We start from the raw sequence: 21508 nt of genomic DNA on the forward strand, positions 1-21508 counted from the left end.
GGGTGGCGGGTGCTGGCGATGCGGCGCCCCCGCGTGGGTCGTCTTGCGCTCCTGGAGAAGCTCCGTCCCCGATCTCGATCTGCTCCGATCTGCGCCTGCTCCAGCCCCTGGTGGCTTCGGTCGCCGTCATGGGGGTCTGGATAGTCGGATCTGGTGGTTGGGCGTGATTCCGGGGGAAACCCCTGGCCGGCGCGGCGGCCTCACCAAAGGCGACGTCTTCGGCGCCGTGGTCCTTCCTGGAGGCTTTGGTGTGGTTCTCCCCTCCCACCCTCCCTCGAGCACAGGTGAAGACCTGCCCTCCCCTTGCTTGGACGACGGCGGCTTCCGGTGACGTGCTCCTTCTTGAAGGCGTCTTCCGGGATTGTTCGTGTGGGGTGGAGCTGCTGGTGGCGTGGTGACGGTGTGAGGCAGCTTGCTCTTCTCAGTGGCGGCCGCCGTGGTCTCGGTTGCATTACAATCCTTGACCACCGCTTTGGTTGTGCCCCTTTTGGCCATCTCCGTGGTTCTTCGCCTTCGTCCGACGACTTGCGGCTGCCGTCCTGTCCTGCGGCTTCCGGCGACGGTGCTCTTGGTCGGCTTCCGGTGCGTGTGGGTCTGCCTTTGCTGTTTCCCTTGGTGGCTCGGCGCCCTGGTCTGGGTTCATGTGGAACCTCTCTGCCGGCCGCCGGTGCGGCTCCCGTCGAGCCCGGGTAAAGGGTTGTGGCCCTTTGCGGCGGCAGAGACAGATCTTGGGCTGCTCTTGTCTTCCCGTGCGGTTGCAGTCAGCAGCACAATACTATCCTGGAGTTGTCGTCCTCCTGTAGCCTTAGTTTGGTTGCTTGTTTGACACTGAAGTGGTCGTTGGCAACTTTGTCTGTTGTTGTCTTTGGGCCGTTCCACTTAGCACTATGTATCTCTGCTCTGCTTGTTTCCTTTAATGTCGTTCCTTGTAATCCTGTCCGGTTGATGGCTTTGTTAATTCAAAGCCGGGCTAGGTTCGAGCCCTCTCTCGGGCTCGGTCGATGCCTTTTCTCTAAAAGTAGCCCATGTGCCTTGTCATCTTATATTCCTTCGTCAATGGACTAGTTTTTTAAAAGCAAGGGTTCCCTCAGTTTCCTCTAATAGAATGACTGCACTATTCAAGAAAGTACTGACACCATGTGTAACATCCCAAATTTTCTAAATTTGGATGTTACTAAAACCATGCACTCCATATCATTATTCAAATGCATTGTTAGATTTTTTTTAGGATATTCAAACCATCTTATAACGAAGGAAAATTTAGTGAGCAAAAATAATATTGATTCTTCCATATAAAAAGAATTGGGAAATATTGGGATATTATTTGGAGTTAAATAACCCCTAAAAGTAATTTTACATAATTCTTATTAAGACCCGAATTGGTTTTATTAAATGAAATAAATTAGTTGCATTTGGAGCGGGAAGATAATTTTCCTAGGTTCTACATGAGTATTATTAGTTTTTTGATTTCTTTGATATTTTCATAAAATGATTCGGAGTATTATTTGAGCCAAAATAATTATTTGGATTATTTTTAGCAGGAAAAACCTATTTATACTAGGAGGAACATCACAAAGTGTGGCTTGCACTCTGTAGGTGCTGGGTCGAGACCCAAGCTCCACCGCTTGTCGGTGGAGCCTCCCGACGTGATCAAACCCTATTCGGCGCCTTTAGCGGCCGATACTACTCATTTCAGCGGTGGAGCCTCCCGACGTGATCAAACCCTATTCGGCGCCTTTAGCGGCCGATACTACTCATTTCACTAAGGGGCTGTATTTCACTAAGGGGGGGCTGGCCCATTTTTCTGTTCCTAAAGTGCACAAAGTGTGCGCGAGCCAGGATTCGATCCCACGACACGCAAGTTCAGAGTAGGACGCGACAACCACCCAACCACTTCAGTTTTTTGTGATTACTTACATGTTTTTATCGCTAGGACGTCGTTTCGGTTTTTATCATTTTTACATTTCTTCTGTTTTTCCTTTTTTCTGTCCCCCTTTTCTTTCCTTTTTCAAATTTGAGAAACTTTTTTCTTCATGAATTTTTCTGCAAATCGATGAATTCTTCTTCAAATTCGAAGAACCTTTTTTCAAACACGCTGAACTTTTTCAAACTCGAAGAACTTTTTTTCAAATCCGATAAACTTTTTTTCAAATCCGTTTAACATTTTTTCAAATCTTCTGAAATGTGTTTAAAAATTGATGAAAGTTTTTTTAGAATTGATGAACTTTTTCAAATTCATGAACTGCTTTCAAAATTCGTAATTTTCATATCCGCATGTTTTTTCAGTTTTGTGAATGAAGGGCCGCACACACAAAAACGAACGAACGAAACACGCACGGAGCGAGTGTGTTAGCTAGGCCGGCCCACGTGAAGCTGCTACGAACGTCCGCTAAGCTAACCAGCGCCTAAGGCGCCGAAGAGGAGGTCTCCCGGACGTGGATCCTCTAGCAGCCTACGACTTCCCCATAGTCCGGCTCAGATCCAACAATGGCGTAATAGGCGCGGTCCACGTCACCATCGGAGCTTGTCCCTGCGATATTTACCTCGAAAATGACACCCACCATGGTTACGAATGTGACAGTTGCTACGACTACTCTGGGGTACAGGCAAGGCATGTTGAGGAACGTACTAATTTCAAATTTTTCTATGCACACGCAAGATCATGGTGATGCATAGTAACGAGAGGGGAGAGTGTTGTCTACGTATCCTTGTAGACTGGAAGCAGAAGCGTTAGCACAACGTGGTTGATGTAGTCGTACGTCTTCATGGCCCGACCGATCAAGCACCGAAACTACGGCACCTTCGAGTTCTAGCACACGTTCAGCTCGATGACGATCCCCGGACTCCGATCCAGCAGAATGTCGGGGAAGAGTTCCGTCAGCACGACGGCGTGGTGACGATCTTGATGTTCTACTATCGCAGGGCTTCGCCTAAGCACCGCTACAATATTATCGAGGATTATGGTGAAAGGGGGCACCGCACACGGCTAAGAGATCAATGATCAGTTGTTGTGTCTCTGGGGTGCCCCCCTGCCCCTGTATATAAAGGAGTGGAGGAGGGGGCCGGCCAAGGAGGGTAGCGCGCCCAAAGGGGGGAGTCCAACTCCCACCGGGAGTAGGACTCCCCTTTTCCTATTAGGAGTAGGAGAAGGAAGGAAGATGAAGGAGGGAGGAAGGAAAGGGGGGGGCCGGGCCCCCTCCCAATTCGGATTGGGCTTGGGGGGGCGCCCCCTCCCTTGCTCCATTCCCCTCCTTTCCACTAAGGCCCAATAAGGCCCATATACCTCCCGGGGGGTTTCGATAACCTCCCGGTGATCCGGTATTGTCCCAATCTTACCCGGAACCTTTCCGGTGTCCAAATATAGTCGTCCAATATATCGATCTTTATGTCTCGACCATTTCGAGACTCCTCGTCAAGTCCGTGATCACATCCGGGACTACGAACAACCTTCGGTACATCAAAATATATAAACTCATAATGAAACTGTCATCGTAACGTTAAGCGTGCGGACCCTACGGGTTCGAGAACAATGTAGACATGACCGAGACATGTCTCCGGTCAATAACCAATAGCGGAACCTGGATGCTCATATTGGCTCCTACATATTCTACGAAGATCTTTATCGGTCAGACCGCATAACAACATACGTTGTTCCCTTTGTCATCGGTATGTTACTTGCCCGAGATTCGATCGTCGGTATCTCAATACCTAGTTCAATCTCGTTACCGGCAAGTCTCTTTACTCGTTCCGTAATACATCATCCTGCAACTAACTCATTAGTTGCCATGCTTGCAAGGCTTAAGTGATGTGCATTACCGAGAGGGCCCAAAGATACCTCTCCGACAATCGGAGTGACAAATCCTAATCTCAAAATACGCCAACCCAACAAGTACCTTCGGAGACACCTGTAGAGCATCTTTATAATCACCCAGTTACGTTGTGACGTTTGGTGGCACACAAACTGTTTCTCCGGTAAATGGGAGTTGCATAATCTCATAGTCATAGGAACATGTATAAGTCATGAAGAAAGCAATAGCAACAAACTAAATGATCAAGTGCTATGCTAACGGAATGGGTCAAGTCAATCACATCATTCTCGTAATGATGTGATCCCGTTAATCAAATGACAACTCATGTCTATGGTTAGGAAACATAACCATCTTTGATCAACGAGCTAGTCAAGTAGAGGCATACTAGTGACACTCTGTTTGTCTATGTATTCACACATGTATTATGTTTCCGGTTAATACAATTCTAGCATGAATAATAAACATTTATCATGATATAAGGAAATAAATAATAACTTTATTATTGCCTCTAGGGCATATTTCCTTCAGTCTCCCACTTGCACTAGAGTCAATAATCTAGTTCACATCACCATGTGATTTAATACCAATAGTTCACATGACCATGTGATTAACACCCATAGTTCACATCGACATGTGACCAACACCCAAAGGGTTTACTAGAGTCAATAATCTAGTTCACATCGCTATGTGATTAACACCCAAAGAGTACTAAGGTGTGATCATGTTTTTGCTTGTGAGAGAAGTTTAGTCAACGGGTCTGCCATAATCAGATCCATACGTATTTTGCAAATTTCTATGTCAACAATGCTCTGCACGGAGCTACTCTAGCTAATTGCTCCCACTTTCAATATGTATCCAGATTGAGACTTAGAGTCATCTGGATTAGTGTCAAAACTTGCATCGACGTAACCCTTTACGACGAACCTTTTGTCACCTCCATAATTGAGAAACATATCCTTATTCCACTAAGGATAATTTTGACCAATGTCCAGTTATCTTCTCCTAGATCACTATTGCACTCCCTTGCCAAACTCAGGGCAGGGTATACAATAGGTCTGGTACACAGCATGGCATACTTTATAGAACATATGGCTGAGGCATGGGGAATGACTTTCATTCTCTCTCTATCTTCTGCCGTGGTCGAGCTTTGAGTCTTACTCAATTTCACACCTTGTAACACAGGCAAGAACTCTTTCTTTGACTGTTCCATTTTGAACTACTTCAAAAACTTGTCAAGGTATGTACTCATTGAAAACTTATCAAGCGTCTTGATCTATCTCTATAGATCTTGATGCTCAATATGTAAGCAGCTTCACCGAGGTCTTTCCTTGAAAAACTCCTTTCAAACATTCCTTTATGCTTTGCAGAATAATTCTACATTATCTCCGATCAACAATATGTCATTCACATATACTTATCAGAAATGTTGTAGTGCTCCCACTCACTTTCTTGTAAATACAGGCTTCACCGCAAGTCTGTATAAAACTATATGCTTTGATCAACTTATCAAAGCGTATATTCCAACTCCGAGATGCTTGCACCAGTCCATAGATGGATCGCTAGAGCTTGCATATTTTTTTAGTACCTTTAGGATTGGCAAAATCTTCTGGTTGCATCATATACAACTTCTTCTTTAATAAATACATTAAAGAATGCAGTTTTGTTTATCCATTCGCCAGATTTCATAAAATGCGGCTAACATGATTCGGACAGACTTAAGCATAGATACGAGTGAGAAACTCTCATCGTAGTCAACACCTTGAACTTGTCGAAAACCTTTTTGCGACAATTCTAGCTTTGTAGATAGTAACACTACTATCAACGTCTGTCTTCCTCTTGAAGATCCATTTAATCTCAATGACTCGCCGATCATTGGGCAAGTCAATCAAAGTCCATACTTTGTTCTCATACATGGATCTCATCTCAGATTTCATGGCCTCAAACCATTTCGCGGAATCTGGGCTCATCATCGCTTCCTCATAGTTCGTAGGTTCGTCATGGTCAAGTAACATGACCTCCAGAATAGGATTACCGTACCATTCTGGTGCGGATCTCACTCTGGTTTACCTACGAGGTTCGGTAGTAACTTGATCTGAAGTTACATGATCATCATCATTAGCTTCCTCACTAATTGGTGTAGTAGTCACAGGAACAGATTTCTGTGATGAACTACTTTCCAATAAGGAAGCAGGTACAGTTACCTCATCAAGTTCTACTTTCCTCCCACTCACTTCTTTCGAGAGAAACTCCTTCTCTATAAAGGATCCATTCTCAGCAATGAATATCTTGACTTCGGATCTGTCATAGAAGGTGTACCCAACATTTTCTTTTGGGTATCCTATGAAGAATTACTTCTCCGATTTGGGTTCGAGCTTATCAAGTTGAAACTTTTTCACATAAGCATCGCAGTCCCAAACTTTAAGAAACGACAGCTTAGGTTTCTCGCCAAACCACAGTTCATACGACATCGTCTCAACGAATTTAGATGGTGCCCTATTTAACGTGAATGTAGCTGTCTCTAATGCATAACCCCAAAACGATAGTGGTAATCGGTAAGAGACATCATAGATTGCACCATATCTAATAAAGCACGGTTACGACGTTCGGACACACCATTACACTGTGGTGTTTCAGGTGGCGTGAGTAGTGAAACTATTTCACATTGTTTTAACTGAAGGCCAAACTCGTAACTCAAATATTTTACTTCTGCGATCATATTGTAGAAATTTTTATTTTTGTTACGATGATTCTCCACTTCACTCTGAAATTCTTTGAACTTTTCAAATATTTCAAACTTGTGTTTCATCAAGTAGATATACTCATATCTGCTCAAATCATATGTGAAGATCAGAAAATAATGATACCTGCCACGAGCCTCAATATTCATCGGACCACATACATCAGTATGTATGATTTCCAACAAATCTGTTGCTCGCTCCATTGTTCTGGAGAACGGAGTCTTAGTCATCTTGCCCATGAGGCATGGTTTGCAAGCATCAACTGATTCATAATCAAGTGATTCCAAAATCCCATCAGCATGGATTTTCTTCATGCGCTTTACACCAATATGACCTAAATGGCAGTGCCACAAATAAATTGCACCATCATTATTAACTTTGCATCTTTTGGTTTCAATATTATGAATATGTGTATCACTACGATCGAGATCCAACGAACCATTTTCATTGGGTGTGTAACCATATAAGGTTTTATTCATGTAAACAGAACAACAATTTATTCTCTTACTGAAATGAATAACTGTATTGCAATAAACATGATCAAATCATATTCATGCTCAACGCAAACACCAAATAACACTTATTTAGGTTCAACACTAATCCCAAAAGTATAGGGAGTGTGCGATGATGATCATATCAATCCTGGAACCACTTCCAACACACATCGTCACTTCACCCTTAACTAGCCTATGTTCATTCTGCAACTCCCGTTTCGAGTTACTACTCTTAGAAACTGAACCAGTATCAAATACCGAGGGGTTGCTATGAACACTAGTAAAATACACATCAATAATCTGTATATCAAATATACCTTTGTTCACTTTGCCATCCTTCTTATCCGCCAAATACTTGGGGTAGTTCCGCTTCCAGTGACCAGTCCCTTTGCAGTAGAAGCACTTAGTCTCAGGCTTAGGACCAGACTTGGGCTTCTTCACTTGAGCAGCAACTTGCTTGCCGTTCTTCTTGAAGTTCCCCTTCTACCCTTTGCCCTTTTCTTGAAACTAGTGGTCTTGTCTACCATCAACACTTGATATTTTTCTTGATTTCTACCTTCATCGATTTCATCATCATGAAAAGCTCGGGAATCGTTTTCATCATCCCTTGCATACTATATTTCATCACGAAGTTCTACTAACTTGGTGATGATGACTAGAGAATTCTGTCAATCACTATTTTATCTGGAAGATTAACTCCCACTTGATTCAAGCAATTGTAGTACCCAGACAATCTGAACACATGCTCACTGCTTGAGCTATTCTCCTCCATCTTTTTGTTGGAAATATGCCCTAGAGGCAATAATAAAAGCATTATTATTATATTTCCTTGTTCATGATAATTGTCTTTATTCATGCTATAATTGTGTTATCCGGAAATCGTAATACACGTGTGAATAATAGACACCAACATGTCCCTAGTAAGCCTCTAGTTGACTAGCTCGTTGATCAACAGATAGTCATGGTTTCCTGACTATGGACATTGGATGTCATTGATAACGAGATCACATCATTAGGAGAATGATGTGATGGACAAGACCCAATCCTAAACATAGCACAAGATCGTATAGTTCGTTTGCTAGAGTTTTCCAATGTCAAGTATCTTTTCCTTAGACCATGAGATCGTGTAACTCCCGGATACCGTGGGAGTGCTTTGGGTGTACCAAACGTCACAACGTAACTGGATGACTATAAAGGTATACTACGGGTATCTCGAAAGTGTCTGTTGGGTTGACACGGATCAAGACTGGGATTTGTCACTCCGTATGACGGAGAGGTATCACTGGGCCCACTCGGTAATGCATCATCATAATGAGCTCAAAGTGACCAAGTGTCTGGTCACAGGATCATGCATTACGGTACGAGTAAAGTGACTTGCCGGTAACGAGATTGAACGAGGTATTGGGATACCGACGATCGGATCTCGGGCAAGTAACATACCGATTGACGAAGGGAATTGTATACGGGGTTGCTTGAATCCTCGACATCGTGGTTCATCCGATGAGATCATCGAGGAGCATGTGGGAGCCAACATGGGTATCCAGATCCCGCTGTTGGTTATTGGCCGGAGAGTCGTCTCGGTCATGTCTACATGTCTCCTGAACCCGTAGGGTCTACACACTTAAGGCTCGGTGACGCTAGGGTTGTAGGGATATGTATATGCAGTAATCCGAATGTTGTTCGGAGTCCCGGATGAGATCCCGGACGTCACGAGGAGTTCCGGAATGGTCCGGAGGTAAATAATTATATATAGGAAGTGCTATTTCGGGCATCGGGACAAGTTTCGGGGTCACCGGCATTGTACCGGGTCCACCGGAAGGGTCCCGGGGGTCCACCGGGTGGGGCCACCTGTCCCGGGGGGCCACATGGGCTGTAGGGGGTGCGCCTTGGCCTACATGGGCCAAGGGCACCAGCCCCAAGAGGCCCATGCGCCTAGGGTTTCAAGGAGGAAGAGTCCTAGGAGGGGAAGGCACCTCCTAGGTGCCTTGGGGAGGAGGGATTCCTCTCCTTGGCCGCACCCCCCTAGGAGATTGGATCTCCTAGGGCCGGCGCCCCCCCCTTGGCCCTCCTATATATAGTGGGGAGATGGAGGACTTCTTACTTTGATCTTTGGTGCCTCCCTCTCCCTCTCCAACACATCCTCCTCCTCCATAGTGCTTGGCGAAGCCTTGCCGGAGTACTGCAGCTCCACCACCACCACGCCGTCGTGCTGCTGCTGGTGCCATCTCCCTCAACCTCTCATTCCCCCTTGCTGGATCAAAAAGGAGGAGACGTGGCTGTTCCGTACGTGTGTTGAACGCGGAGGTGCCGTCCGTTCGGTGCTAGGATCTTCGGCGATTCGAATGACGTCGAGTACGACTCCCTCATCCCCGTTCTTTGAACGCTTCCGCTCGCGATCTACAAGGTACGTAGATGCATCTAATCACTCGTTGCTAGATGAACTCCTAGATGGATCTTGGTGAAACCGTAGGAAATTTTTTGTTTTCTGCAACGTTCCCCAACAGTGGCATCATGAGCTAGGTCTATGCGTAGTTCTCTTGCACGAGTAGAACACAATTTGTTGTGGGCGTTGATGTTGTCAACTTTCTTGCCGCTACTAGTCTTATCTTGCTTCAATGGTATTGTGGGATGAAGCGGCCCGGACCAACCTTACACGTACGGTTACGTGAGACCGGTTCCACCGACTAACATGCACAAGTTGCATAAGGTGGCTGGCGGGTGTCTGTCTCTCCTACTTTAGTTGGAGCGGATTCGATGAAAAGGGTCCTTATGAAGGGTAAATAGAAGTTGACAAATCACGTTGTGGCTTTCACGTAGGTAAGAAAATGTTCTTGCTAGAACCCTATTTCAGCCACGTAAAACTTGCAACAACAATTAGAGGACGTCTAACTTGTTTTTGCAGCAAGTGCTTTGTGATATGATATGGCCAAAGTTGTGATGAATGATGAATGATCTATATGTAATGTATGAGATGTTCATGCTATTGTAATAGGAATCATGACAACCGGCAGGAGCCATAGGAGTTGTCTTTATTTTTTGTATGACCTGCGTGTCATTGAGAAACGCCATGTAAATTACTTTACTTTATTGCTAAACGCGTTAGCCATAGTAGTAGAAGTAATAGTTGGCGAGCAACTTCATGGAGACACAATGATGGAGATCATGATGATGGAGATCATGGTGTCATGCCGGTGACAAGATGATCATGGAGCCCCAAGATGGAGATCAAAGGAGCTATTGAAGGAAATATGCCCTAGAGGCAATAATAAAGTTATTATTTATTTCCTTATATCATGATAAATGTTTATTATTCATGCTAGAATTGTATTAACCGAAAACATAATACATGTGTGAATACATAGACAAACAGAGTGTCACTAGTATGCCTCTACTTGACTAGCTCGTTAATCAAAGATGGTTATGTTTCCTAACCATGAACAAAGAGTTGTTATTTGATTAATGAGATCACATCATTAGTTGAATGATCTGATTGGCATGACCCATTCCATTAGCTTAGCACCTGATCGTTTAGTATGTTGCTATTGCTTTCTTCATGACTTATACATGTTCCTATGACTATGAGATTATGCAACTCCCGTTTACCGGAGGAACACTTTGGGTGCTACCAAACGTCACAACGTAACTGGGTGATTATAAAGGAGCATTACAGGTGTCTCCAAAGGTAGATGTTGGGTTGGCGTATTTCGAGATTAGGATTTGTCACTCCGATTGTCGGAGAGGTATCTCTGGGCCCTCTCGGTAATGCACATCACTTAAGCCTTGCAAGCATTGCAACTAAATGAGTTAGTTGCGGGATGATGTATTACAGAACGAGTAAAGAGACTTGCCGGCAACGAGATTGAACTAGATATGGGATACCGACGATCGAATCTCGGGCAAGTAACATACCGATGACAAAGGGAACAACGTATGTTGTTATGCGGTCTGACCGATAAAGATCTTCGTAGAATATGTAGGAGCCAATATGGGCATCCAGGTCCCGCTATTGGTTATTGACCGGAGACATGTCTCGGTCATGTCTACATTGTTCTCGAACCCATAGGGTCCGCACGCTTAAGGTTACGATGACAGTTATATTATGAGTTTATGCATTTTGATGTACCGAAGGTTGTTCGGAGTCCCGGATGTGATCACGGACATGACGAGGAGTCTCGAAATGGTCGAGACATAAATATTGATATATTGGAAGCCTATGTTTGGATATCGGAAGTGTTTCGGGTGAAATCGGGATTTTATCAGAGTACCGGGAGGTTACCGGAACCCCCCGGGGAGCTAAATGGGCCATGATGGGCCTTAGTGGAAAAGAGAAGAGGTAGCCCTACATGGGCTGCGCGCCTCCCCCTTCCCCTAGTCCTATTAGGACTAGGAGAGGTGGCCGGCCCCCTCCCTCTCTTTTCCCCCTCCGCGAATCCTATTCCAACTAGGATTGGGGGGGGATCCTACTCCCAGAGGGAGTAGGACTCTCCTGGCGCGCCACACCTTGGCCGGCCAGCCTCCCCCCTCTAGTCCTTTATATACTGAGGTAGAGGCACCCCAGAAACACACAAGTTGATCCACGTGATCTATTCCTTAGCCGTGTGCGGTGCCCCAGCCACCATATTCCTTGATAATACTGTAGCGGAGTTTAGGCGAAGCCCTGCTGCTGTAGTGCATCAAGATTGTCACCACGCCGTCGTGCTGACGGAACTCTTCCCCGACACTTTGCTGGATCGGAGTTCGGGGATCGTCATCGAGCTGAACGTGTGCTCGAACTCGGAGGTGTCGTAGTTTCGGTGCTTGATCGGTTGGATCGTGAAGACGTACGACTACTTCCTCTATGTTGCGTCAACGCTTCCGCAGTCGGTCTGCGTGGGTACGTAGACAACACTCTCCCCCCTCGTTGCTATGCATCACATGATCTTGCGTGTGCGTAGGAAATTTTTTGAAATTACTACGAAACCCAACAGCTATGTGATATTGGCCATATCATGTCACTATTATTATTTGATTGCATGTGATGTTTATCATGTTTTTCATCTTGTTTGCTTAGAACGACGGTAGTAAATAAGATGATCCCTCATAATAATTTCAAGAAAGTGTTCCCCCTAACTGTGCACCGTTGCGACAGTTCGTTGTTTCGAAGCACCACGTGATGATCGGGTGTGATAGATTCTAACGTTCACATACAACGGGTGTAAGACAGATTTACACATGCAAACACTTAGGTTGACTTGACGAACCTAGCATGTGTACAGACATGGCCTCGGAACACAGAAGACCGAAAGGTCGAGCATGAGTCGTATAGAAGATACGATCAACATGAAGATGTTCACCGACGTTGACTAGTCCGTCTCACGTGATGATCGGACACGACCTAGTTAACTCGGATCATGTTATACTTAGATGACAGGAGGGATGTCTATCTAAGTGGGAGTTCATTGAATAATTTGATTAGATGAACTTAATTATCATGAACTTAGTCTAAAATCTTTACAATATGTCTTGTAGATCAAATGGCCAACGTAGTCCTCAACTTCAACGCGTTCCTAGAGAAAACCAAGCTGAAAGATGATGGCAGCAACTATACGGACTGGGTCTGGAACCTGAGGATCATCCTCATAGCTGCCAAGAAAGATTATGTCCTACAAGCACCGCTAGGTGATGCACCTGTTCTCCCTGCAGAACAAGACGTTATGAACGCTTGGCAGGCACGTACCGATGACTACTCCCTCGTTCAGTGCGGCATGCTTTACAGCTTAGAGCCGGGGCTCCAAAAGCGTTTTGAGAGACATGGAGCATATGAGATGTTCGAAGAGCTGAAAATGGTTTTTCAAGCTCATGCCCGGGTCAAGAGATATGAAGTCTCCGACAAATTCTTCAGCTGTAAGATGGAGGAAAATAGTTCTGTCAGTGAGCACATACTCACTATGTCTGGGTTACATAACCGCTTGACTCAGCTGGGAGTTAATCTCCCGGATGACGCGGTCATTGACAGAATCCTTCAGTCGCTTCCACCGAGCTACAAGAGCTTTGTGATGAACTTCAATATGCAGGGGATGGAAAAGACCATTCCTGAAGTATTTGCTATGCTGAAATCAGCAGAGGTAGAAGTCAAGAAGGAACATCAAGTGTTGATGGTCAATAAAACCACTAAGTTCAAGAAAGGCAAGGGTAAGAAAACCTTCAAGAAGGACGGCAAGGGAGTTGCCGCGCCCGGCAAGCAAGCTGCCGGGAAGAAGCCAAAGAATGGACCCAAGCCCGAGACTGAGTGCTTTTATTGCAAGGAAAGTGGTCACTGGAAGCGGAACTGCCCCAAATACTTAGCGGACAAGAAGGCCGGAAAAACGAAAGGTATATGTGATATACATGTAATTGATGTGTACCTTACCAGTACTCGTAGTAGCTCCTGGGTATTTGATACCGGTGCAGTTGCTCACATTTGTAACTCAAAGCAGGAGCTGCGGAATAAGCGGAGACTGGCGAAGGACGAGGTGACGATGCGCGTCGGGAATGGTTCCAAGGTCGATGTGATTGCCGTCGGCACGCTACCTCTACATTTACCTACGAGATTAGTTTTGAACCTCAATAATTGTTATTTAGTGCCAAGTTTGAGCATGAACATTGTATCAGGATCTCATTTAATACGAGATGGCTACTCATTTAAATCCAAGAATAATGGTTGTTCTATTTATATGAGAGATATGTTTTATGGTCATGCTCCGATGGTAAATGGTTTATTCTTAATGAATCTCGAGCGTAATGCTACACATATTCATAGTGTGAGTACCAAAAGATGTAAGATTGATAATGATAGTCCCACATACTTGTGGCACTGCCGCCTTGGTCACATAGGTGTCAAACGCATGAAGAAGCTCCATGCTAATGGACTTTTAGAGTCTCTTGATTATGAATCATTTGACACGTGCGAACCATGCCTCATGGGTAAAATGACCAAGACTCCGTTCTCAGGAACAATGGAGCGAGCAACCAACTTATTGGAAATCATACATACTGATGTGTGCGGTCCAATGAGTGTTGAGGCTCGCGGTGGCTATCGTTATGTTCTCACCCTCACTGATGACTTGAGTAGATATGGGTATGTCTACTTAATGAAACACAAGTCTGAGACCTTTGAAAAGTTCAAGGAATTTCAGAGTGAGGTTGAGAATCAACGTGACAGAAAAATCAAGTTCCTACGATCAGATCATGGAGGAGAATACTTGAGTCACGAGTTTGGCACACACTTAAGAAAATGTGGAATAGTTTCACAGCTCACGCCGCCTGGAACACCTCAGCGTAATGGTGTATCCGAACGTCGTAATCGCACTCTATTAGATATGGTGCAATCTATGATGTCTCTTGCCGATTTACCACTATCTTTTTGGGGCTATGCTTTAGAGACTGCCGCATTCACTTTAAATAGGGCTCCGTCGAAATCCGTTGAGACGACACTGTTTGAATTATGGTTTGGGAAGAAACCTAAGCTGTCATTTCTAAAAGTTTGGGGATGCGATGCTTATGTCAGGAAACTTCAACCTGAAAAGCTCGAACCCAAGTCGGAAAAATGTGTCTTCATAGGATACCCTAAAGAAACTATTGGGTATACCTTCTACCTCAGATCCGAAGGCAAGATCTTTGTTGCCAAGAATGGGTCCTTTCTAGAGAAAGAGTTTCTCTCGAAAGAAGTAAGTGGGAGGAAAGTAGAACTTGATGAAGTATTACCTCTTGAACCGGAAAATGGCGCAACTCAAGAAAATGTTCCTGAGGTGCCTGCACCGACTAGAGAGGAAGTTAATGATGATGATCAAGATACTTCTGATCAAGCTCCTACTGAAATTCGAAAGTCCACAAGGACACGTTCCGCACCAGAGTGGTACGACAACCCTGTCTTGGAAATCATGTTGTTAGACAACGGTGAACCTTCGAACTATGAAGAAGCGATGGCGGGCCCGGATTCCGACAAATGGCTAGAAGCCATGAAATCCGAGATAGGATCCATGTATGAAAACGAAGTATGGACTTTGACTGACTTGCCCGTTGAGCGGCGAGCCATAGAAAATAAATGGATCTTTAAGAAGAAGACAGACGCGGATGGTAATGTGACCATCTATAAAGCTCGGCTTGTCGCTAAGGGTTATCGACAAGTTCAAGGGGTTGACTACGATGAGACTTTCTCACCGGTAGCGAAGCTGAAGTCCGTCCGAATCATGTTAGCAATTGCCGCATTTTATGATTATGAAATATGGCAGATGGACGTCAAAACGGCATTCCTTAATGGTTTCCTTAAGGAAGAATTGTATACGATGCAGTCGGAAGGTTTTGTCGATCCTAAGAATGCTAACAAGGTGTGCAAGCTCCAACGCTCGATTTATGGGCTGGTGCAAGCATCTCGGAGTTGGAACATTCGCTTTGATGAGATGATCAAAGCGTTTGGGTTTACACAGACTTATGGAGAAGTCTGTGTTTACAAGAAAGTGAGTGGGAGCTCTGTAGCATTTCTCATATTATATTTAGATGACATACTTTTGATGGGAAATGATATAGAACTCTTGGACAGCATTAAGGCCTACTTGAATAAAAGTTTTTCAATGAAGGACCTTGGAGAAGCTGCTTATATATTAGGCATCAAGATCTACAGAGATAGATCAAGACGCCTCATAGGTCTTTCACAAAGCACATACCTTGATAAGATATTGAAGAAATTCAATATGGATCAGTCTAAGAAGGGGTTCTTGCCTGTGTTACAAGGTGTGAAATTGAGCTCAGCTCAATGTCCGACCACGGCAGAAGATATAGAAGAGATGAGTGTCATCCCCTATGCCTCAGCCATAGGTTCTATTATGTATGCCATGCTGTGTACCAGACCTGATGTAAACCTTGCCGTAAGTTTGGTAGGAAGGTACCAAAGTAATCCCAGCAAGGAACACTGGACAACGGTCAAGAATATCCTGAAGTACCTGAAAAGGACTAAGGAAATGTTTCTCGTTTATGGAGGTGACGAAGAGCTCGTCGTAAAAGGTTACGTCGACGCTAGCTTCGACACAGATCTGGATGACTCTAAGTCACAAACCGGATACGTGTATATTTTGAATGGTGGGGCAGTAAGCTGGTGCAGTTGCAAGCAGAGCGTCGTGGCAGGATCTACATGTGAAGCGGAGTACATGGCAGCCTCGGAGGCAGCACATGAAGCAATTTGGGTGAAGGAGTTCATCACCGACCTAGGAGTCATACCCAATGCGTCGGGGCCGATCAAGCTCTTCTGTGACAACACTGGAGCTATTGCTCTTGCCAAGGAGCCCAAGTTTCACAAGAAGACAAGGCACATCAAGCGTCGCTTCAACTCCATTCGTGAAAATGTTCAAGATGGAGACATAGATATTTGTAAAGTACATACGGACCTAAATGTAGCAGATCCGTTGACTAAACCTCTCCCTAGAGCAAAACATGATCAACACCAGAATTCCATGGGTGTTCGATTCATCACAATGTAACTAGATTATTGACTCTAGTGCAAGTGGGAGACTGTTGGAAATATGCCCTAGAGGCAATAATAAAAGCATTATTATTATATTTCCTTGTTCATGATAATTGTCTTTATTCATGCTATAATTGTGTTATCCGGAAATCGTAATACACGTGTGAATAATAGACACCAACATGTCCCTAGTAAGCCTCTAGTTGACTAGCTCGTTGATCAACAGATAGTCATGGTTTCCTGACTATGGACATTGGATGTCATTGATAACGAGATCACATCATTAGGAGAATGATGTGATGGACAAGACCCAATCCTAAACATAGCACAAGATCGTATAGTTCGTTTGCTAGAGTTTTCCAATGTCAAGTATCTTTTCCTTAGACCATGAGATCGTGTAACTCCCGGATACCGTGGGAGTGCTTTGGGTGTACCAAACGTCACAACGTAACTGGATGACTATAAAGGTATACTACGGGTATCTCGAAAGTGTCTGTTGGGTTGACACGGATCAAGACTGGGATTTGTCACTCCGTATGACGGAGAGGTATCACTGGGCCCACTCGGTAATGCATCATCATAATGAGCTCAAAGTGACCAAGTGTCTGGTCACGGGATCATGCATTATGGTACGAGTAAAGTGACTTGCCGGTAACGAGATTGAACGAGGTATTGGGATACCGACGATCGGATCTCGGGCAAGTAACATACCGATTGACGAAGGGAATTGTATACGGGGTTGCTTGAATCCTCGACATCGTGGTTCATCCGATGAGATCATCGAGGAGCATGTGGGAGCCAACATGGGTATCCAGATCCCGCTGTTGGTTATTGGCCGGAGAGTCGTCTCGGTCATGTCTACATGTCTCCCGAACCCGTAGGGTCTACACACTTAAGGTTCGGTGACGCTAGGGTTGTAGGGATATGTATATGCAGTAACCCGAATGTTGTTCGGAGTCCCGGATGAGATCCCGGACGTCAAGAGGAGTTCCGGAATGGTCCGGAGGTAAAGAATTATATATAGGAAGTGCTATTTCGGGCATCGGGACAAGTTTCGGGGTCACCGGCATTGTACCGGGTCCACCGGAAGGGTCCCGGGGGTCCATCGGGTGGGGCCACCTGTCCCAGGGGGGCACATGGGCTATAGGGGGTGCGCCTTGGCCTACATGGGCCAAGGGAACCAGCCCCAAGAGGCCCATGCGCCTAGGGTTTCAAGGAGGAAGAGTCCTAGGAGGGGAAGGCACCTCCTAGGTGCCTTGGGGAGGAGGGATTCCTCCCCTTGGCCGCACCCCCCTAGGAGATTGGATCTCCTAGGGCCGACGCCCCCCCCCTTGGCCCTCCTATATATAGTGGGGAGATGGAGGACTTCTTACTTTGATCTTTGGTGCCTCCCTCTCCCTCTCCAACACATCCTCCTCCTCCATAGTGCTTGGCGAAGCCCTGCCGGAGTACTGCAGCTCCACCACCACCACGCCGTCGTGCTGCTGCTGGTGCCATCTCCCTCAACCTCTCCTTCCCCCTTGCTGGATCAAGAAGGAGGAGACGTGGCTGTTCCGTACATGTGTTGAACGCGGAGGTGTCGTCTGTTCGGTGCTAGGATCTTCGGTGATTCGAATCACGTCGAGTACGACTCCCTCATCCCCGTTCTTTGAACGCTTCCGCTCGCGATCTACAAGGTACGTAGATGCATCTAATCACTCGTTGCTAGATGAACTCCTAGATGGATCTTGGTGAAACCGTAGGAAAATTTTTGTTTTCTGCAACGTTCCCCAACACTTTTAGCTATAGAACTTGTTGGAGACTTCATATCTCTCAACTCGGGTATTTTCTTGAAATATTAACTTCAACTCCTGGAACATCCATATGATCCATGACGTTCAAAACGTCTTTGAAGTCCCGATTCTAAGCTGTTAAGCATGGTGCACTAAACTATCAAGTAGTCATCATATTGAGCTAGCCAAACGTTCATGACGTCTGCATCTGCTCCTGCAATAGGTCTGTCACCTAGCGGTGCATTAAGGACATAATTCTTCTGTGCAGCAATGAGGATAAACGTTAGATCACGGATCCAATCCGCATCATTGCTACTAATATCTTTCAACTTAGTTTTCTCTATGAACATATCAAAAATAAAACAGGGGAGCTAAACACGAGCTATTGATCTACAACATAGATATGCTAATACTACCAGGACTAAGTTCATGATAAATTAAAGTTCAATTAATCATATTACTTAAGAACTCCCACTTAGAAAGACATCCCTCTAATCTTCTAAGTGATCACGTGATCCAAATCAACTAAACCATAATTGATCATCATGTGAAATGGAGTAGTTTTCAATGGTGAACATCACTATGTTGATCATATCTACTATATGATTCACGCTCGACCTTTCGGTCTCAGTATTCCGAGGCCATATTTGCATATGCTAGGCTCGTCAAGTTTAACCTGAGTATTCTGCGTGTGCAAAACTGGCTTGCACCCGTTGTAGATGGACGTAGAGCTTATCACACCCGATCATCACGTGGTGTCTGGGCACGACGAACTTTGGCAATGGTGCATACTCAGGGAGAACATTTTTTATCTTGAAATTTAGTGAGAGATCATCTTATAATGCTACTGTCAATTAAAGCAAGATAAGATGCATAAAAGATAAACATCACATGCAATCAAAATATGTGACATGATATGGCCATCATCATCTTGTGCCTTTGATCTCCATCTCCAAAACATCGTCATGATTTCCATCGTCACCGGCATGACACCATGATCTCCATCATCTTGATCTATATCAATGTGTCGTCACATGGTCGTCTCGCCAACTATTGCTCTTGCAACTATTGATATCGCATAGCGATAATTGTAAAGCAATTATTTGGCGCTTGCATCTTATGCAATAAAGAGACAACCATAAGGCTTCTGCCAGTTGCCGATAACTTCAACAAAACATGATCATCTTATACAACAACTTATATCTCATCACATCTTGACCATATCACATCACAACATGCCCTGCAAAAACAAGTTAGACGTCCTCTACTTTGTTGTTGCAAGTTTTACGTGGCTGCTACGGGCTTAGCAAGAACCGTTCTTACCTACGCATCAAAACCACAATGATAGTTTGTCAAGTTGGTGCTGTTTTAACCTTCTCAAGGACCGGGCGTGGCCACACTCGGTTCAACTAAAGTTGGAGAAACTGACACCCGCTAGTCACCTGTGTGCATAGCACGGCGGTAAAACCAGTCTCACGTAAGTGTACGCGTAATATCGGTCCGGGCCGCTTCATCCAACAATACCGTCGAACCAAAGTGTGACATGCTGGTAAGCAGTATGACTTATATCGCCCACAACTCACTTGTGTTCTACTCGTGCATATAACATCAATGCATAAAACCTAGGCTCTGATACCACTGTTGGGGAACGTAGTAATTTCAAATTTTCCTACGCACACGCAAGATCATGGTGATGCATAGCAATGAGAGGGGAGAGTGTTGTCTACGTACCCTCGTAGACCGGAAGCGGAAGCGTTAGCACAACGCGGTTGATGTAGTCGTACGTCTTCACGGCCCGACCGATCAAGCATCGAAACTACGGCACCTCCGAGTTCTAGCACACGATCAGCTCGATGACGATCCCCGGACTCTGATCCAGCAGAATGTCGGGGAAGAGTTCCGTCAGCACGACGGCGTGGTGACGATCTTGATGTTCTACCGTCGCAGGGCTTCGCCTAAGCACCGCTATAATATTATCGAGGATTATGGTGGAAGGGGGCACCGCACACGGCTAAGAGATCAACGATCAATTGTTGTGTCTCTGGGGTGCCCCCCTGCCCCTGTATATAAAGGAGTGGAGGAGGGGGCCGGCCAAGGAGGGTAGCGCGCCCAAAGGGGGGAGTCCAACTCCCACCGGGAGTAGGACTCCCCTTTTTCCTATTAGGAGTAGGAGAGGAAAGGAAGATGAAGGAGGGAGGAAGGAAAGGGGGGGCCGGGCCCCCTCCCAATTCGGATTGGGCTTGGGGGGGCGCCCCCTCCCTTGCTCCTTTCCCCTCCTTTCCACTAAGGCCCAATAAGGCCCATATACCTCCCGGGGGGTTCCGATAACCTCCCGGTGATCCCGTATTGTCCCAATCTTACCCGGAACCTTTCCAGTGTCCAAATATAGTCGTCCAATATATCGATCTTTATGTCTCGACCATTTCGAGACTCCTCGTCAAGTCCGTGATCACATCCGGGACTCCGAAGAACCTTCGATACATCAAAATATATAAACTCATAATGAAACTGTCATTGTAACGTTAAGCGTGCGGACCCTACGGGTTCGAGAACAATGTAGACATGACCGAGACATGTCTCCGGTCAATAACCAATAGCGGAACCTGGATGCTCATATTGGCTCCTACATATTCTACGAAGATCTTTATCGGTCAGACCGCATAACAACATACGTTGTTCCCTTTGTCATCGGTATGTTACTTGCCCGTGATTCGATCATCGGTATCTCAATACCTAGTTCAATCTCGTTACCGGCAAGTCTCTTTACTCGTTCCGTAATACATCATCCTGCAACTAACTCATTAGTTGCAATGCTTGCAAGGCTTAAGTGATGTGCATTACCAAGAGGGCCCAGAGATACCTCTCCGACAATCGGAGTGACAAATCCTAATCTTGAAATACGCCAACCCAACAAGTACCTTCGGAGACACCTGTAGAGCACCTTTATAATCACCCAGTTACGTTGTGACGTTTGATGGCACACAAAGTGTTCCTCCGGTAAACGGGAGTTGCATAATCTCATAGTCATAGGAACATGTATAAGTCATGAAGAAAGCAATAGCAACAAACTAAACGATCAAGTGCTATGCTAACGGAATGGGTCAAGTCAATCACATCATTCTCCTAATGATGTGATCCCGTTAATCAAATGACAACTCATGTCTATGGTTAGGAAACATAACCATCTTTGATTAACGAGCTAGTCAAGTAGAGGCATACT

Source organism: Triticum urartu, chromosome 6A (assembly GCF_056163025.1).
Source record: "Triticum urartu cultivar PI428250 chromosome 6A, HENAU_Tu73, whole genome shotgun sequence".
NCBI classification, from domain to species: Eukaryota; Viridiplantae; Streptophyta; class Magnoliopsida; order Poales; family Poaceae; genus Triticum; species Triticum urartu.